This window comes from Siphateles boraxobius, unplaced genomic scaffold (assembly GCF_051911475.1).
Source record: "Siphateles boraxobius isolate OS27281-9 unplaced genomic scaffold, OSU_SipBor_1 33, whole genome shotgun sequence".
Classification (NCBI taxonomy): Eukaryota; Metazoa; Chordata; class Actinopteri; order Cypriniformes; family Leuciscidae; genus Siphateles; species Siphateles boraxobius.
Window position 1 is genome coordinate 2239642 of NW_027508953.1, and position 13719 is coordinate 2253360.

General features: G+C 45.7%; 1 pseudogene across 1 annotated transcript in view; it reads left to right on the forward strand.

Annotated features, from left to right (window-relative positions):
- Positions 1-13719, forward strand: part of LOC143701570 (E3 ubiquitin-protein ligase TRIM39-like) — a 33463-nt pseudogene that overhangs the window by 6399 nt on the left and 13345 nt on the right. Inside the window, exon 7 of the transcript XR_013190129.1 lies at positions 4175-4201. The product of XR_013190129.1 is annotated as an E3 ubiquitin-protein ligase TRIM39-like (transcript). The remainder of the gene's footprint in view (positions 1-4174; positions 4202-13719) is intronic.

Consider the following 13719-nt stretch of genomic DNA (forward strand, 5'->3'; position numbering starts at 1 on the left):
AGGCTATTAAACCTGACAAATGTGAGCGGTGAGGACCAGCCCGCCGCATTGCAAACGTCTTGTAGAGAAACTCCAGATACTAGAGCTTTAGAAGCCGCCATAGTCCTAGTAGAATGAGCCCTGACCACCAAAGGGCAAGGTTGATCAGAGGACTCATATGCAAGAGAAATAGCCTTGACTATCCACTTGCTCACTGTCTGCTTAGAAGCAGGAAGACCTTTCTTGGGTAATCCAAAGCAGACCAATAGTTGTTCAGATTTCCTAAACAGAGAAGTTTGATGAACGTATGTGTCCAGTGCTCACACTGGGCACAAGAGGTTCAACCTTTCCTGGTCCGGAGAAGTAAACGGAGGAGGACAGAAAGCCTGTAGCACAATAGGCCTTGGAATAATGGTAGTTACCTTAGGAACATAACCATGTTGAGGATATAAGAATGCCTTGACCATCCCCAGTGCGAACTCAAGGCAGGTGGGGGAAACCAAAAGGGCCTGAAGCCAAGCCGGCGCCCTAGTGCGAGTTGTAGGTCTCAGCTTCAAAGTGCCACGAAGGAAATGCGTAATCAGGATACCCAGAGATGTACCACCCACCAGGGCGTGGAAACCCGCAATGGCCGCCACGTAAACCTTGAACATGGAAGGACATAGACCTCATGCAAACGCTCTTGCAGAAACTCGAGTACTCTGTTTACTGAGCAGTTAACCGGATCCCACTGGTGCTGGTGTCACCAAGAAGTGAAAACTTTCCATTTTATTGAATAAAGTTTCCTCGTAGCAGGAGCTCTGGAGCTTAGAATGGTCTCCACAACCTCGGTTGAGAGACCACTCTCTATGAGTTGAGCCCCTCAGAGGTCAAACCCATAGTTTCCAAATCTCTGGCCGGGGGTGAAATATTGTGCCCCCTGCCTGAGACAGAAGGTCTCTCCTGATCGGGATCTCCAAGGGGGGCCCGTCGAGAAGATGAATGAGGGCCGCAAACCAAATTCGGCTTGGCCAGCGTGGTGCTACTAGTAGTAGGCTTATTCAGTCCTGGCGGACTCGCTCCAGAACTCCTGGGAGCAAAGCAACAGGGGGAAATGCGTACAGACGCAGCCCCGGCCACGTCTGCACCATAGCATCCAGCCCCAGGGGGGCTGGGTGAGTAAGGGAGAACCAAATTGGACAGTGCGTCGTATGCTGAGACGCAAATAGATCCACTTCTGCTTGGCCGTAAAACTCCAATATTTTCTCCACCGCCTCGGGGTGGAGTCTCCAGTCCCCTGGCCTCAGCTCCTGCCTCGACAGGACTTCTGCTCCCATATTCTGCCCCCCTGGAATATACACTGCCCTCAGAGAGAGTATCTTCCCCAGGGACCATAGGAAGATCTGGTGCACCAACTTGCACAGTGGACGTGACCCCAGACCCCCCTGACGATTTAAATAAGAGACCACCGATGTGTTGTCTGTCCGGACAAGCACATGGTGGTCCCTCAGGTCTGGGAGGAAATGTCTCAATGCATTGAAGACATCCATCATCTCCAGGCAATTTATGTGACAAGAGAGATGATGACTCCTCCACAGACCCTGAGCTGAACGGCCTTCCATTACCCCTCCCCAGCCGGTGAGAGAAGCATCTGTCAAGATCACAACTCGATGACAAAGAGCTCCCAACACCGGACCCTGGGACAGGAACCAATGTATCCTCCATATAACCAAGGCGCGGAGACACCGCCGCATGATCTTGATCATACGAAGTGGGTTTCCCCTCGGGGAGAACCCTCTGGTCCAGAGCCACCACTGCAAAGGTCTCATGTACAGCAGGCCAAAGGTTATCACATTGGACACCGCTGCCATGAGGCCTAACAGTCTCTCGAACTGTTTCACAGTGCGTGACTGGCCTAGCTTTAGCTCTTTTGTGGCTGTCAAGATAGCAGCTACACGAGCGGGCGATAGAACGGCTCGCATCGTGACTAAATCCCATACCACACCAAGAAAAGTGGTCCTCTGTAATGGAGAAAGCACACTCTTCTTGGCGTTGAGCCTCAACCCCAATTTCTGCATATGTGCGAGGATGACACCTCGATGCCGAACCGCCAACTATTCTGATTCTGCTAGAATCAGCCAGGCATCTATGTAATTCAGAATACGTATGCCCTGCAGCCTGAGCGGGGCCAGAGCTGCATCTACGCACTTCGTGAATGTGCAGGGTGATAAAGCTAGACCGAATGGAAGTACCCGATACTGGTATTCTTTGCCCCCGAAAGAAAACCTCAGGAACCTCCTGTGCTGAGGAAGGATGGAGACATGGAAGTATGCGTCTTTCAGATCTATCGTGACAAACCAGTCCTCGGATCTGATTTGAGTCACGATCTGTTTGAGTGTCAGCATCTTGAACTTGAGTTTCTGAACTGTATGATTCAACAGACGAAGATCTAAAATGGGACGCAACCCTCCATCCTTCTTTGGAACAATGAAATAATGGCTGTAAAAACCCGATTCCCTGTCGGGTGGATACACCTGCTCTATAGTTTCCTTTGCTAACAGAGCTTTCACCTCTTTCACCTCTTGCTCTCGAGGCTGGCCTCTGGTGTAATTGAGACACTCAGCTCGGGGACCTGAAACATACCGGCAGGAACTACCCGAACTGACTGTTTTTGAACCCCCCTCAGAGGGTTCATATGTCTGATGCAATTTCGAGTTGACATTGCACCAGACGTTCGCTGGAGACCACTGTGCCCCGAAGCACCAAGGGTGGCGGGGTTGGCAGAATGGTCCCCTGAGGACACCGAGGTGGAACGGGCACCATATTATGAGGTGTACACCGCTCCACCCCGGTTGGGGCTGCCCTCACAGGACCTTTTCTTTTGCGCCGAAGCCTTCTTAGCCTGAAGAATGGTCCTCAAATCCGGCTTCGACTTCGAAGGCTTCGGCTGAGAGTGTTGCTTCTGCTTCCAGTGTTTTTGTGGAGGTGCACGAGACGAAACACTCTCTTTCTGCTGTGCACGATATGAGGAGCTGGACGGCTGAGGCTGCTCACGCCATAGCAGCCCCAGGGGGTTGGACATGGCGAGGGAGAAATTTTTAAGATTGTTGCTTAACCTCCTGGAATCTCTCGACGACCGTATTTACTGCATTGCCGAAGAGACCAGAAGGAGACCAGAAAAGCTCTATCTTTCTCTTTTATCTCCGCAAGATTTAACCAGAGGTGCCTCTCAGTGGCCACCAGGGCTGCCATAGACCGCCCAATTGCTCTGGCTGATACCGCACACAAAGCTTGTGTGTGTCACCACCCGTTAAATAACGTGGGCAGGGAGAAGCATAGAGCTTTTATAGTTGTTTCTCCATCTTTCCAAATTTATACTGTATATATATAACAGACAACAATAAATATAACGGACAGAAACACAGATCGATTGCTGAGGCAACAGAAGCTAATGCCGGCTTTCACCGGATGTGCTTTTATCTCTTCCTGGTCATGACGTTACCCGCCCGTGACGATCATTCTTTCCATTGGACTAGTTGACATAGATGCTTCAGACGCATTCACGCTGGGGGCGTTCCCAAAGCGTCGTTGACGCATCACGAGTTCCCTCGAAAGGGAACTCATTATAAGACATTTAAGTAATTAAAACACTTATGTACATGCATAAATATAAATAGACATACTTAGATAAAAAAAAAAATATATACAAATAATTCAATATCTCTGTGTCCCAAACTCAATGGTCACATTATTATCATCAGCTCACAGTTCTTCAGGTCATTTTCAGCTCTGATTTCAGAAAACATATAAAACTGTATAGAGGGGAAACTGTAGAGACGAACATTAATATTTAGTTAACTCTGAGATTGTTTGTCCTTTCTGTTGTTCCATCAATATATTTGAATATATTTACTAAGGGTTTTTCATAAACAGTTGTACATAAATACATTTTGCAAATCAATTTAGCAGAGAATCATTTTAAATGTTTCACCAAAACCACAAAAGCAGAAAATAAAATGAATAGACATCATGTGTTTAAGAGGCAGATTTGTTCTTTACGAGAAGAGGGATGTGTGTGAAATATCAGGCCTGAAGCTCTAAAAAGCGCTGAAAACACACACACATTGATTAGATAAAAAAATTTGTTGTACACAATTCTTTAAATATAACCTTAAATCTCATCTGTAATTCCACACATAAACGTGTGTCTCTACAGATGTGAAGAGGATACAGCAGTACGCAGGTACAGTGTGCTGTCTGACTTACACTATATTACATTCACATACTCACAGCTTCATCACTGACCTACAGTATGATTAAACACTGATTAAATATTACAAACATCATTATTGAATATCTGTATTGTGAAGTTGTGATTTATATTCTCTGTTTTCTCAGTGGATGTGACTCAGCCTGATGATGACCTCCAGCCTGATGATGATGACCTCCAGTCTGATTATGATGACCTCCAGCCTGATGATGATGACCTCCAGCCTTATTATGATGACGACCAGCCTGATGATGATGACCTCCAGCCTTATTATGATGACCTCCAGCCTGATGATGATGACCTCCAGCCTTATTATGATGACCTCCAGCCTGATGATGATGACCTCCAGCCTTATTATGATGACCTCCAGCCTGATGATTATGACCTCCAGCCTGATGATTATGACCTCCAGCCTGATGATGATGAACCCTAGCCTGATTATGACCTCTAGCCTGATTTTGATGACCTCCAGCCTGATGACGACCTTGGACCAACCTAGTGGCAGAGCCAAGGTTATTTTCGTAAACGAAAACTGAAACTAAGACTAAAACTATTGGTCAAAAAACATTTTCGTAAACTGAAATAAAATTAAAAATTCATAATAAATGAAAAACTAAAACTAAACGAAACTAACAACAGTTACTGAAAAACTAACTGAAATAAAATAATAATTAGCAAAAATAAATAATAGTTTTCGTTATTAAGCTCTTTACTTTGGCGGAAAATCTGACCTGTGCCTGATATGGCGCTTCATACGCGTGAAGTTAGGCGATTAACCGCTGTCCTGCTGTGACGCGTTCAATGAAGGACCGTAACGTAGAACACATGGCTAGTGCTGAGCGCTGTTCATAAAGGATGCGTCTGTTGCAGTGGAATGGGAAATAACACAAGGTAATAAGAGGCAAGTTGGACTTCTTTTAACTTGAGCGCAGCATTTTTAGAATGCCGTTTCATTTGCGAGACGCGGGTGCAACAGCAAAACAAGTTCGTCAAGCACAAAAAACCTTTAATGTTCTAGGCTACTATGTGTGAGATGTCATGTTTGCATGGAGGTTGACTCGCTGAAAGGTGCTGTTATTATCTTTGTTTTTATAAAACATTAACTGCTAATAATATCCACGTGGATACATTTCCCCGCAATGTATGGAATACCAGGACACACACACACACACACACACACACACACACACACACACACACACACACACACACACACACACACACACACACACACACACACACACACACACACACACACACACACACACACACACACACACACACACACACACTGGTGCACTATCTAGTGTAGTGTTTCCATATTTTATGGGGACTTTCCATAGACATAATGATTTTTATACTGTGCAAACTGTATATTCTATTCCCTTACACTAACCCTACCCCTAAACCTACCCATCACAGAAAACTTTCTGCATTTTTACATTTTCAAAAAACATCACTTAGTATGATTTATAAGCTGTTTTCCTCATGGGGATGAAAAAATGTCCCCACACGAACAAGGATTTCAGATATTGCCATCCTTATGGGGACATTTTGTCCCCATAATGTAGGGTTTACCAGGCCACACACACACACACACACACACACACACACACACACACACACACACACACACACACACACACACACACACACACACACACACACACACACACACACACACACACACACACACACACACACACACACACACACTGGTGCACTATCTTTGTGGGGACTCTTCATAGACGTAATGGTTTTTATACTGCACAAACTATTCTGTCTTCTTACACTAACCTGACCCCTAAACCTACCCATCACACAACTTTCTGCATTTTTACTTTTACAAAAAACTAATTTTGTATGATTTATAGCCTTGTGTACCTCAATGTGGGTCTCCACAGTGACACGAGTCACCATGAGTCTGTGTGTATTCAGGTTTAAGTCCCCACCAGGATAGAAAAACATATACACACTCACACACTGCATAGATACTTCATTATTTAATCACACTGGCTTCACAGCAGGTTGTGTTGGCTGTAGTCAGATGAATTGAGCTGGGTTTTTTTTTTTTATGTACCAGTGGTCACTCTGCCACATTTACAGCTGAAAATGAGTAAATTAGGCACGTTTAACAAGATTTCATCTTTAATATGAATTATTTTGTCTGAATTTTTCATATTTTTTTCTTGTATACTTTTAAGTTCCATTTATTTGGTGATTTGTTCAATCTCAAACCATTATTTTATTTTTATTATTAAGATGTGAAGATGTAGCCTACAAGAGTTAGGCTAACTGTAATCTGGGCAAACATTAAACTTTGCTGAAATTAAGCGTCTCGCTTTGGTCTACACTGCAAGTGTTCTGTTTGCTCTGCTAAACTATAATTACTAAAACTAAAACTGAAACTAAATAAAATAAAAGCTAAATAGAAATGTGTTTGCAAAATAAAAACTAAACTAAAACTAACAAAACCATTAATAAAACTAACTAAAACTAAACTGAAATTTAAAGCAAATTTGAAAACGATATTAAAATAAAAACTAATTTAAAAAAGCAAAACTATAATAACCTTGGGCAGAGCTGCACAACATATTGATTTAAAAAGGAGTTTATTGATTTAAAAACGATTGTATTGCTTCCGCTAAAGAAAATAGTCCGTTCTGTCTCTGTAATCCTGCGTCCATAGCAACGCTCTGTTTTTCATGGCGGTGTGTTATACTTAGCATTCTACATTAGAATTCAACCAAGCCATGTTGGCCAAAGGCCTATACGTTTTTTTATATAATTTATTATATATAAGATTTATTTTTGTTAATAGGCTATATCTTCATTACCTAGAGATATAATTAAACAAAAAGTAGTCAAAACACATCTAACAGAACATAGCCTAAGTTGTGACACCTGTCGACACCTGTCAACACCTGCCTCATAAAATAAAATAAAAAGGAAAAGTACAACACTGCCCACCTCTGTATCACTTCTATGTGCAGACTCTTCTGTAGGCCTTTCAGTAGATGTGAACTCCTGTAACTCATATTGCAGTCAGAAATAATTGGCACACAAGTGTAAATCAAGTGAAGTTATTATGCACTTACAGATACTTTCTCCAAAGGACAATAATCTGAGAGGGTTTCTTCACCGTCCTGTGCAATGGAAACAAATGTGTAAGAATTGATAAATTAGGAAATTCCAGACAGTCTGTTTCGGGGGTGACCAGACACTGAGAGGACAAAAGGACCTCTCTGGAGATTACCATTTGAACTGGCCTTCATGCACCATTGAGACGAAAGTCTCACCTCCGAACCAACTTCATCTACATCTCCCCTCACCCCCACCTGAATGCACCCAAGAAAATGTAGTTTTAATGTGAATGATTATCACAGAGTATTTTCATGTTTAGTATCATTTAAAATGTCACAGTGCGACTGGTACAAATGTCCTATTTCCAAATAAGTAAAACAAAGGGTAATAAGGTTTTTGAGATTTTATGGATAACTAGCACACAAGGAGGTGTTGGCCTCTAGACAAAGGGTCTCCCTACACCCAGAGGTGCTACCTCTGAATGCAAATGTCTCACTGTTAGCAAATGGTTACTAGCAGGTAAAATTCCACTGTGAATGATGTTTAGATCTGAAATGAGGTCTGGGTATATAATGAAACGCAGCGAGAGCTCGGGGCCTTTTCTGTACTTCAGATCGGTCCGTGAGGCTGAGAGGAAGACCTCTCAGCCTCATGTATTTCTTAAAGTCGGGTTTGCATCTTCTCTCTATTCCAGAGCATTTGATGTTTTGTATCGATTATCTTTGAATTGATTATGAAATTGGCATGATACATTTACCTGACATAATAAATTGTTACATTTGATTATTTTAACTGACTCTGACATTGTTTTCATTGAAGAGTTAAACGGAATAGTCAAACATTCGCTCACTTTTAGTGAGGCACAGATATTATTAAAACCTTTCATTTATGGAGTCAGATGAAGTAACGAGTAAATACATATGAGAAAATGTATTGCATTTAACCAGAAATACTTTGCCACGAGAAAAGACAGTAACACGCAAAGACCTTCACCTGTATTATTGGAAACCCTCATTGGACCAATAAACAGGCTTACAAATGGGTATTACAAAGTGTTGCACAGTCTTCCCTTTTGATGTGAAAAGTTATAAAAAGTCCACTTACTGCACGTTTCAGCCACCACTTTCTTGGGAACAGGTAAAGTGTTGGTGTATTAAAACTGCACAAAAGAGGAAAACACAATTTCATTACAATGAAGTAGCTACACTGGAGAAAAATGTGATCAATAACTCATAGCAAAATATGTTTACATTAAAGGTGAGGTATGTGATTTGGAAAACTACCGGCAGATTTTGAAAATACACAATTCAAATGGTCCTACTTGCTTTCCTCCAACGCTGGCTCTGACTCCACCCATTCGAAGAACATGGACGCGCAATCATGCACGAGCGAAAACTCAGATGCGCGAGAGATTGCAATGACGATTTACTATCATGGAACCGGCTTTACTGACGAGATGCGCATGCATCACGAGCTTTGAGTATGCGCACGAAGGGGGTCACGCGCGCTGGGGGGGGGGGGGGGTGGTACAACCGTTTGATTGACGGAACGACTCGGTTACTAACGTAACCTCGGTTCCCTGAGAGGAGGGAACGAGTATTGCGTAAGTAGCTCACGTTATGGGAAAACTCCTTTTCTCGAGAATATTGAAGTCTTTATGTAAAACGCATTGCAGCTGCACAGCAGACAGCAATGAGCGAAGGAGCTCGGTCATTGGCTGTGCTGCGGCAACTTGCTCGAACCAATGACGGGGCGACTCTGAATGCGCGACCAATGAGCGCGCCTCGCGCCCGCGCGCGCCAGAGCGCGCCAAGATGGGCGTGGGCAAGAGCTATATATTGGGCACCCCGTCATGAGAGTTCTTTAGGTTAAAACGACTGAAGCGAACTAACCAAGCACAAGCACGGCAGCTAACGCAATACTCGTTCCCTCCTCTCAGGGAACCGAGGTTACGTTAGTAACCGAGTCGTTCCCTTTCGAGAGGTCTCTCCTATTGCGTAAGTAGCTTACGCTATGGGACCACCATGCAAAACGCCGTGCGTCCTGAACTTCGCCTTCTGATAGCCAGAGGCAGGTGCCTGAGCTGAAAAGCAAAGTTATCATCCAACTAGCCGGCAGAGGCGAGCTTTATATGTGGGAAAAAGTACAGAGCGGCTAGAAGGCGCTCAGTGTGACACAAGCACATACTTAATCTAGATACGAACTCATAGTTCTACTAGCATCATGCTGATAGTACATTGGAATGCAATGTCGGGACCTGTAGGTTGTAAAACCTGATAAATGTGGACTGTGAGGCCCAGCCTGCCGCCGCACAAATATCCGTGATCGGTATCCCGCTCGACCATGCCCAGGAAGAAGCCACACTCCTGGTGGAGTGTGCTTTGACTCCCCAGGGGCATTGAAGTCCCTTGGTTTCATAAGCCAGCGCTATAGCCTCAATTTATCCAGTGAGAGATTCTCTGCTTTGAAACGGTGGAACCTTTCGTACGGCCGCCAAAGCATACAAACAGTTGTTCTGTCTGTCTGAATAGGGCAGAACGCTCCAAATACACTCTGACAGCCCTAACGGGTAGAGTAGATTAGCGTCGTGTTCGTCTGCTGGAGACGATAGCGCAGTTAGGGAGATAACCTGTGCTCTTAAGGGAGTGGTGAGCACTTTAGGAATATACCCATGTTTTGGCCTAAGGACGACCCTGCAGTCGTTAGGTCCGAATTCTAGGCAGGCAGCGCTTGCCGAAAGCGCGTGCAGGTCGCCCACTCTCTTGACCGAGGCGAGTGCCAGCAAGAGCGCAGTTTTGAGCGAAAGCTGCTTTAGGTGCACGGTTCGGAGTGGTTCGAACGGGGGCCCTTTAAGAGCGTCTAGGACAGTGGCTAGGTCCCAGATCGTGGGAGCGTGAAGGGTTCATCCTCCTAGCGCCCCTTAGGAAACGAATAATTAGGTTGTTTCTTCCCAATGGACGTTACATCACAGGGTCGTGTGACGCTGAGATGGCCGCCACATATACTTTGAGCGTGGAGGGGGTGCGGCCCGCCTCCAGAAGCCCTTGTAGAAAAGCGAGTACGTTCGTAATCTCGCATGTTTCAGGGTTCAGGCCCTCGGCGTTACACGAGTCACTGAACACTTTCCATTTCTGGGCATATAAGCGTCTCGTGGAGGACGCCCGTGCCTCAGCGATGGTTTTTAGCGCTCCGCTCATGAGGTTCCTGGGAACCCGTTGAGGGGCCATGCATGAAGGGCCCACAGATCGGGGCGGGGATGAAATATCATCCCGCTGGCCTGACTGAGGAGGTCTGGCCTCAGTGGAATCGGCCGTGGTGCAGATTGCATTTGCATCAATTCTGGAAACCATGTTTGGTTCTTCCAGAGTGGGGCTATCAGGAGCACTGCGTTTTTCTCCTCTCTGACCCGACTGATGACCTATGGCAGCATCGCGATCGGGGGAAAAAGATGTAAGGGGCGGCTCGGCCAGCTCTGGGCGAGCGCGTCCGTGCTTTTCGTGAAGAAAATAGAGCAGTGCGCATTCTCCTTGGAGGCGAAGAGGTCGACCTCCGCCTCGCCAAAGATTTTCCATAACCACTGAATCATCAGCGGGTTGAGAGCCCATTCTCCTGGGAGAATCTTGTCTCTGGATAGCATGTCTGCCCCTTGGTTCAGCGCGCCTGGCACATGCGCTGCTCTAAGCGAGCGCAAGTTGTGCTGGGACCATAAGATGAGTCTCCTGGCCATTGAATGCATGGAGCTCGACCTGAGTCCACCCTGGCGATTTATGTACGATACTACCGTCATGTTGTCTGTTCGGACCAGGACGTGTTCGTTTTTTAGATGTGGAAGCAGGGCTCTGAGAGCCAAAGCGACCGCTTTCATCTCCAGACAGTTTATGTGTAGGCGCTTCTCCGGGTTTGACCAAAAACCGGAGATAGGCCTGCCCTCGTAAAGGGCCCCCCAACCTATTTTGGAGGCATGTGTTGTGATCATCTTTCTCCTTGTGTTCACACCCAGACTCACGCCTGACTGGTACCAGTCGGCGGCTTTCAAGTGCGTCAGGGCTTTTATACAGCCGTGGTTCGCTCTGATTAAAAGGTGGCCCGAACGCCACGCGTGAGTAGGGACGCGGCTCTTGAGCCAGCGTTGGAGAGGACGCATATGCAACAATCCTAGCTGGAGTACGGCTGATGCTGAGTCCATGAGACCTAGCATCCTCTGAAACCGCTTGACGGGGGCGCGCGCGCCCGCCCTGAATGATGTTGCAAGGCGCCGGATGGTGAGCGCGCGCTCTGATGAGAGACCAGCTGTTATTTGCATCGAGTCTAGAACTATTCCCAGGAAAGAAATCTTCTGGCTGGGAGATAGTATACTTTTTGCAAAATTGATTCTTAGACCCAGGCATTCTAGATGGCTGATAATCCAAGATCTGTGTGTTATTAACTGACTCTCTGATTGTGCTAGGACCATCCAATCGTCAAGATAATTCAGTATTCGCACTCCCCTTCGCCTCAAGGGGGAAAGTGCTGCATCCATACATTTCGTGAATGTACTCAGAAAATATCAGAAAAGGCCTGTGATGAGGCGCTATTGGAATGTGAAAGTAAGCATCTTTCAGATCCACTGAGAGAAACCAATCTCCTGGGCGTACTTGCGCGAGGATATGTTTGGTTGTTAACATTCTGAACGAGCGAATCATTAGTGCTTTGTTCAGGTGTCTGAGATCTAGGATGGGGCGGAGACCGCCATCCTTTTATTCGGAACGAGAAAATAGCGGCTGTAAAAACCTGGGGGGAACAGTTTCCAGAGCACCTTGTCTATTAATTTGCGCACCTCGGTGCGTAGAACATGTGAACACTCCTTTCTCACTTTCGTCTCGACCACAGTCGTAAAACGTGGTGGTCTGCGAGCGAACTGGAGCGAGTATCCGTGCTTTATTATATTCAACACCAATTTCGGCATATCTGGAATGTTTTCCCATGCCGCTGCGTGTACAGATATGGGCTGAATACAGGCTAGGGGCGGGCCGCTGTGACGTAGGGACCCGGCCAGCGAATCGCCTGAGCTCGTAGCTCTCAGAGGCGCGGGCGCGCGCTGAGCAGCTGAGTGAATGGGCGCGTGTGTGATTACAACAGCGCGCGCTATGTCTGTAAAACTCGCAGCCTGAGCTGGGGTTGTGTTTGACACTGTTCACCGGTTTATAAGTGGGGGTGCATAGACAGTGGTAGGCACACGCGTCACTTTTATAATGTTTCCCTCTTTTACTGGGGATGCGGCCCAGGCAGCGAGCGCAGATGATGTGACGATCCCCGTCTGGAAGAAGGTCTCTGCACGACGCGCAGGAAGGCATTTGAAACAACGCCTCGGAAAATTGCTCTTTTACAAATGTCGCGGGGCGAACAGATGTAAAATACTTGCGTGTCTCGTGCCGGATGGCTCAGTAGAATGGCGTTCGAAGGCGGCTGAAGATGCCGACGTCCTCGTAGCAATCCCGCTGGTATGCTTTTCCACGGCGGCGAAGGCTTTCAATAATCCGGAGGATCCAGCGAAGAAGGTGTTCGCTGAAGGAGATTAAATCTGAAGAACTCTCATGACGGGGCGCCCAATATATGGCTCTTGGCCACGCCCATCTTGACGGGCTCTGACGCGCGCGGGCGCGAGGCGCGGTCATTGGTCGCGCATTCAGAGTCGCCCCGTCATTGGTTCGAGCAAGTTGCCGCAGCACAGCCAATGACCGAGCTCCTTCGCTCATTGCTGTCTGCTGTGCAGCTGCAATGCGTTTTACATAAAGACTTCAATATTCTCGAGAAAAGGAGTTTTCCCATAGCGTAAGCTACTTACGCAATAGGAGAGACCTCTCGAAAGGGAACTTACTGCTTAATGATTCTAGGTGGTCTTGGAAATGATTGGCTGGAGTTTTTCGAGTCCTGCCCGTTCCACAGATGATTAAATTGCTTAATTTTACTTTCAGTGCTTCTAACTCAGTGGCTGTAAGTGGGTTAGGAATAGGATTTCAAGTTATTTTGAAAAAATGGACAAAAAAGAGAATCACATACCCCACCTTTAACTAGCCTACATGCAATGTTCACATTTAAAAGTCAAAGCATTTCATCACTATTGAAGATTTAACAGTTGAGATGACTGGACCAGCCCTTTGGATAATAGGCCTACGTAATTTAATGCGTCAACTAATTATTTTACACTGTATTAAGTGTAAAATTATATAATTAAAGATATTTAAATTAAGGGGGGGGGGGGGGGGTGAGGCTAATTCATAATCTGTTTAAAGTAATTGTTAGCTAATGCTTTTACATTTGCACATTATGCATATTATTGCATAATTTATGTTTCCTTTTGCTTTTCGATTGTTTAAAGGTGAGTAGAATAATTCTTTGTAGACAGTTGAAAAAAATATTATTTCGTT